This window comes from Pungitius pungitius, chromosome 10, assembly GCF_949316345.1.
Source record: "Pungitius pungitius chromosome 10, fPunPun2.1, whole genome shotgun sequence".
In the NCBI taxonomy this organism is placed as follows: Eukaryota; Metazoa; Chordata; class Actinopteri; order Perciformes; family Gasterosteidae; genus Pungitius; species Pungitius pungitius.
In genome coordinates, this window is record NC_084909.1 from 13,817,211 (window position 1) to 13,824,086 (window position 6,876).

General features: G+C 36.5%; 1 long non-coding RNA gene across 1 annotated transcript; it reads right to left on the reverse strand.

Moving 5' to 3' along the window:
- Positions 1-674: 674 nt before the first annotated feature.
- Positions 675-4,893, reverse strand: LOC119198977 (uncharacterized). The gene is made up of 5 exons (XR_005114584.2): positions 4,723-4,893; positions 3,174-3,205; positions 2,458-2,502; positions 2,271-2,305; positions 675-1,614 (listed from the first exon to the last, which is right to left on the reverse strand). It is a non-coding gene; the product is annotated as an uncharacterized LOC119198977 (long non-coding RNA).
- Between the last annotated feature and the right edge of the window lie 1,983 nt (positions 4,894-6,876).

Here is a 6,876-nt window from a genome sequence, read left to right on the forward strand (position 1 = left end):
ATGGATTAAACCGGTTTGCTGCGATTAAACAAAAACTAATAATGCTAATATGAATGAAAAATACTGTTTGGGGTTACACTTTTCAAAACATATATAAATAGCGTAACACTTAAAGAGATCAAAACATTTGTGTAACAAACACTAATATATTGAACGTCAAATTCAGTGAGAGCAACCCCAAGGATATTCTGGATTCTTTTGAGGTTTTAATAACCAAATTATCCAGTTGTTTGCCTTATTACAATATCTGGACAAAGCACTTCTAAGATTTAAATACTGCAATCGGGTCTCAGTATGTCTGTCTTTGTTAATGAAGTACCATGTACTAAAGTGACCAATTGTATTTAATATGCAATAGATATTGCTTACCGAAACCTTGATTTATCTGTGAAAATAAATATTCAATGTAAAAACTGAAGTTTACCACAAACACACAACTTGGAACTGGTTAATAAAACTGAAAGGCGCGGTCAGATTTCAAATGGCTCAATTTACTTGTAGAAATGATCCTAATACTTTATTAAGCTATTGTTTATATTCAGGAGCAGATGTTATAGGAGTGTGATGGCTGATGAATGCTTCTGAAGAACGTTGGATCAGCAGGAAACAGCCACACCTGATGAATCCAATTCAGTATGAACAGGTTAAACAACAAAACACTGATATACACAATGTAAGTTTATAAGAAAAATATGTTTAATTAGGTATAATGCATGTAGCAGTATGAGGTTTCCTTGTACCTAGACTAATCAAGTTAACAGTGTTAAGTGTGAAAATATATGGGCTCACCAAGAAAACCTCTTAAGTACAAACCAACAGAAGTCCACAGCAACAGAGATCAGGAGCAAATAACACTTCTCTGTAATATAGATTTGTAATAGTTCCTATGTATATTGACCAGAGTGCAGTTGTCTTAAATTATGTTAATTCATTGCACTTTTGTAAATAGTATATCAGGAAATCTACCAGATTAGATTATAAAGTGTAATTTCTTTTCACAATCTAATTATCCAATTCGTTGTATGAAAGTGTAGTTCAATTACAACAAAAATATTTGTGCTTGTGTTTTTTCAGCTTCTGAATTAACTTTTCAATTCTTTGTTTAGGCCAATTTTGTTAATCTCATTAATAGTACATTTCAAATGCTTTGTCAAATTAGTAAAAAGAGTAATAGCGAATAAATATATGCGTTGATAGGAGATGGAAAGAGGTGAGAGTGAGAGAAGAGAATCTCTCAGATCATTCAAAAAGGTAGATCAGGTACCAATAACCCGGGTGAGAGTGTTCAGAGGAGAGACAGAGAGCGTGAGAGTGGAGACTCTCAGAGTTCTGTTCAGACAGACAGGTATCAATGACCATAGGTAACCAAAAATTGGGTTTCAGAGTTCAGGTTTCAAAATTCAGGTTTCAAAATTCAGGTTTCAAAATATCAGTTCAGTATACAGATAGAGTGGGATAGAAGAGGGATACAAAGATAGAGTTTCCAAAATCAAAGATAGAGGGGTAGATTTGACAGGAAAGCTAGAGTTATCAAATTGTAGACAGAGTGGATACAAGGTATAGGACAGACAGAGTGCCAATGGGATAGAGGAGAGATGCTGGACAACAGGAAACCTGCAAGACACAAAAAAAACATCCGTTAGACAATTTCCAACTAGCACTGGATCATTGAAGGTGTCACCTAACCTTAAAATATATATATTATGCTGGCAGGCACTTATTATATTGAGTGTTGATTTAATCAACAATGGACTATTCTCCTGGGAAATGTTGACAAAGGGACATTAAAACTGCAGGCTAAAGCTGTTGGTTGTACATCAAGAACTGTCAACGATGATTCCTGAGCCGATGGGGGGCTCCCGTGACAGGAGATGCTGTAGGTGCACACATTGTAAAGCCCTGAGACAAATATATGATTTTGGGATCCAAAGAATTGATTGAAAATATTTTTTACGCTCTGACTGTGAACCAAGCAGAACCTGTAACATAATACAGTGTTTTCCCCTACTATTATAACATATATATATATGTTACAAAGATGTCTGTGTGGCATCCCAGCCGGGCAGAAAACACCAGAGTAACAACAGCCCTCAAATCTCTGGAGGAGACACAGCTGACAAAGCCGAGCAACGAATATAAAACCAAGAGGTTGAGCAACACACACATGCTGCTCATACAAACAATGCTGCTCAGCCATCAGTGATTCATTACAACTTCACTAAATGTTTTAAGAAAGTACATTCAGTTGTCAGTCATATGTGAAAACTTACTGTAAAATATCCGAGGAGTCACCAACACTAGTAGGCTGCAGTTAGAGACAGGAAAGAGGAGGCAGAAAGAATGAGAACTAAATGAGGGTTTTCAAGACTATTATTATGATGGGAAGGCATTCTAAACTGTAAACCAATAAAAGATCAGTTTACTTACAGTAATATCTGAATGAATGTGTGAGCTTACACTTTAGAGTCACCAAAGAGTCACCAGTCGCAATAGTCTGCCGTTCTAGATAGAAAAGAGAAGTTGGGAGGAGTAAGAGGAGGGTGATGGATGAAGAGAGGGTGGGAAAAGGTAGACATTTTTAGTTCAGTTTATTTAACATGCTAGTACTTTCAAGTGAAACAATGCATTTCTTTATTGATCATTTCTGTCTCATTGAAAAGTCACAGTTTTCACCAAAGTGAAAATATATATTGCAGTGTGGCAGTTTTGTGGCAATACTGACTGACGTCAACAAAACAACATTATATATTCTTTCCATATGTGTTAATGCCTCTTAGGGACTGAAATGGCTCTATAGTATGGTACATACAGTCAGAGCCGGAGAATTAGTTTGGTAGCAGCAAAGTATGAAATTAAAGAAAGAAATGTAAAACTCTAATTCCACCTTCTCAAACGTAATATTTATATTTTTTAATCACTTTATTCCTTAATAAAAATAAAGAATTTGAGGAAATTATCTTGCAATATATCTGGACGATTAAAAACTTCCCATTTGCAAACAAAAATTAACTATTGAATTATAAAGAAACAAAAAAATACATCAACTTCAAAAATGATGTGGCAGCCGTCCAAAAAATACGATGCAAATGTTTAATAAATTGAAAATATCTACGTCATTTGCAGTATAGTTATGTGGTCTATTAGATATTTCTGTTGCATTATTTTTAACTTACCACACACAATGCAGATAAGGATGCTCTGTTGTCTAAGAGAGGAAACAATATGACAAACGGACATTAAGAAGGTTCTATCTTTCAGCCTTTAAACAAAACACCTTAGGAAATGATATACTACATACATAGAGAAGTAGATAACTGCTGTTCCATATTACCGACATAATGAGGAATGAAGTGTAATTCAATCTCAGTCATATATTAACGTAATGTTGTGGTGGACAACGTTTTTATGACCTTAAAAGAAATAGACTACATACATACAGTACAGCTGGTAAATAAACATATGGCGGAAAAACGCATCAACTAAATTAACTTGTTCTTATAAAGTCAAGCATTAGCTTGAACTGGTCTCCAGCAGTCTACCACAGCCAATAAAGTTGACGTTATACATAGATTTGCATTTTACATGTCCCAGCTTATAATTATGTAATGTCAATTTATTGAGTTGACGTGATAAACTAACGTTAGTTAATTATGTTTCTCAAAAGCAACAAACTACTTTAAATGGAATTGACATCGGATTTGTTAATAGAAGAGTGAAATAGTCCCGTGGTTACCACATGCTAACTTCTACGTAATGCTAAAAGTAGCATTACGGTTAGAGCGGACGTGGCAATTTCATCAGTTGGCTGACTAGTTTGGCAGCGAGCAAAGTAACGCTAACCAGCTAACTCATAACTAATGCCTGGCAAACTAGTCAGTTGACATAGACCCCAGCGTTCCATATCACTGCGCACTCAAAGTAACAGATTAGCGTTAGATTTTGCGCGACCGTTAGGTAATATTTCAAATTTGAGCTCGGTGGCGATCGCAGACAAAAGACCGGAAACAGTACAAATGATTTCGGCCAGTGCGAGCTTTCGCAACCGATGTGAATGAATAAGAATGTGCGAGATATTCCAAGGAGACCCAATGTTGTTTACATACACCTTCGGGGACTATTTTCTCTAGGCTACTGAAATGCGATACACAACCATTTAGTGCTGAAGCTATTTACTTACTATTTATAATTTCGCTGGTATCTGCATCATAGCATAAGCAATAAGGTTTTGAGCAGTACTTTATCTTCAATAATGTAAAGCCTATTGCACCTTTGTGCTCAATGTTGCAAATGAATTAAAATCGCCTCCTTCCTCGTAATAAACTATGACACAAATAGAAATATTTCCCTTACGGCAGACAAACGAACCCGTGACTTTTAAACGTTAAACTACGTAAACATAGAGGCTAACGGAGACTAGCCATATTGACTGAAACGATAGTTAGATAAATAAGTAACCCAACTAACCAGTTAATGCCAGTTCAACACATAGCTTAATACTGTTAACGTCACATATTTTTGTCTTCGTCATACTAATGTGTGGCTAACGTAGCGGCTAGGCAAGTGTTAGCCACGAGTTGGCGTTGTCATACGGAGGGAATATTTCACGCTTTTATTAGCGTACAAATAGTGCACGGGTTACAAACGGACCGCAACGCCGTTTCACAACTATATAACTGTCATTACACCATCCAAACTATGAGCCCGGGGCTTAGTGGTACTTACCGGTCAAGACTTCAGAGGAAATTGACGGAGATCCGTTGAATGTGACGTAGAATTTGATTGATGCATTCAGGAACATTCGGAAAGTCATAAATCTGGGTATCGATGGAAAACTGTGGTCCACACAAACCTCATAGCTTGATTCATCAGCTATCTTAATTCATTTGATTAAATCCATAGATGTCCTTTAAGATCATTCGTATCATCACCAAGATACTGTAAAATAAGCTGATAAATTGACAAAAAGATATGGTCTTGATTAGGTAATGTTTTCCTAAGGCATTATATGAATTCACTAATGATTTTTTTAGTACATAATTTGTGACATGTTTTGTTAATATCACCATCAACACTATTAACCTGCTATCACCCGCTGATCAACAACTGAATACGCAAAAAAAGAAGAATGTTATAGTTGTAATTGTGGTACTTGTGGTACTAGCAGTAGAAGAAGTACTAGTTTTACTAGTATTTCAAAGCAATTGTGGGGTACCTATTGTTGAGGTAGAGATAATAATTGAGGCTTTTATGTTGAAATAATGGAATTGGGTGGGGGGGGGTGGTCTGGGAGACAGAATGTTATTCAAATGGACTTTGTAAAATAGATTTGTACAGAGCTCTTCTAGTCTTCTGACCACTCAAAGCACTTTAACACTACATAACATCATTCACCCTTTCATACACCAATGACAGGACCTACCATACACATTGGCACCTGCCCATCAGTAACTAACATTCACACACTGTAGTCACAGCTAGAGGAACAATGCTGGGATCAAGTGTCTCGCCCAAGGACACATTGACATGCAGGTTAGCCGGGCCTGGGATCAGACCAACAACCCTCTGATTGGAGGACGGCCGCGCTCCCCACTCACCTAGTCGCCCTAAGCTAAGAAAACTAAAAAGTTATTAATTGATGGGCCTCATCAAACATTACAGTAATAATTCCCTCCATTGGGGTTGAAATACTAGTAGTACTAGTAATATTAGTAGTAGTAAAAGTCATTTAAGTAATAATACCACTTGAAATACTAGAAGTACTACTAGAAGTGCTAGAAATATTAGTAGTGGTTGTAGTACTATTTGAAAGAGCAATACGTATTCAACAAAACAGCTTTATCCTAAGCTTCATGGCTAAATTACAGATAATCATTGCAGCTTTTATTTTGAAATGATGGTATTGGGTGAGTGGGTGGGGGGGTGGGGGATTGAGAGACAGAATATATTAATTAATAGGCCTCATCAAACATTACAGTAAGAATTCCCTCCATTGGGTCGAAATACTAGTAGTACTAGTAATATTTGTAGTAGTAAAAGTCATTTAGTAATAATACCAGTTGAAATACTAGAAGTACTACTAGAAGTACTAGAAATATTAGTAGTGGTTGTAGTACTATTTGAAAGCGCAATAACTATTCAACAAAACAGCTGAATCCTAAGCTTCATGTTTAAATAACATAATCATTGCAGCTTTTATTTTGAAATGATGGTATTGGGTGAGTGGGTGGGGGGGTTGAGAGACAGTATACAGGACTGTCTCAGAAAATTAGAATATTGTGATAAAGTTCTTTATTTTCTGTAATGCAATTAAAAAAACAAAAACGTCATGCATTCTGGATTCATTACAAATCAACTGAAATATTGCAAGCCTTTTATTCTTTTAATATTGCTGATTATGGCTTACAGCTTAAGAAAACTCAAATATCCTATCTCTAAATATTAGAATATTATGAAAAAGTATACTAGTAGGGTATTCAACTAATCACTTGAATCGTCTAATTAACTCGAAACACCTGCAAGGGTTTCCTGAGCCTTGAAAAACACTCAGCTTTGTTCAGTAAACTAAATCCCAAGTATGGGGAAGACTGCTGATCTGACTGCTGTCCAGAGGACCATCATTGACACCCTCCATCAGGAGGGTAAGACACAAAAAGAAATTTCTCAAAGAGCAAGCTGTTCACAGAGTGCAGTTTCAAAGCACATCCACAAAAAGTCTGTTGGAAGGGGGAAATGTGGCAGGAAACGCTGCACAACCAAGAGAGATGAGCGCAGCCTTAACAGCATTGTGAAGAAGAGTCGCTTCCAGAATTTGGGGGAGCTTCAAAGACAGTGGACTGAAGCTGGAGTCCAGGTATCAAAAGCCACTGTTCACAGAAG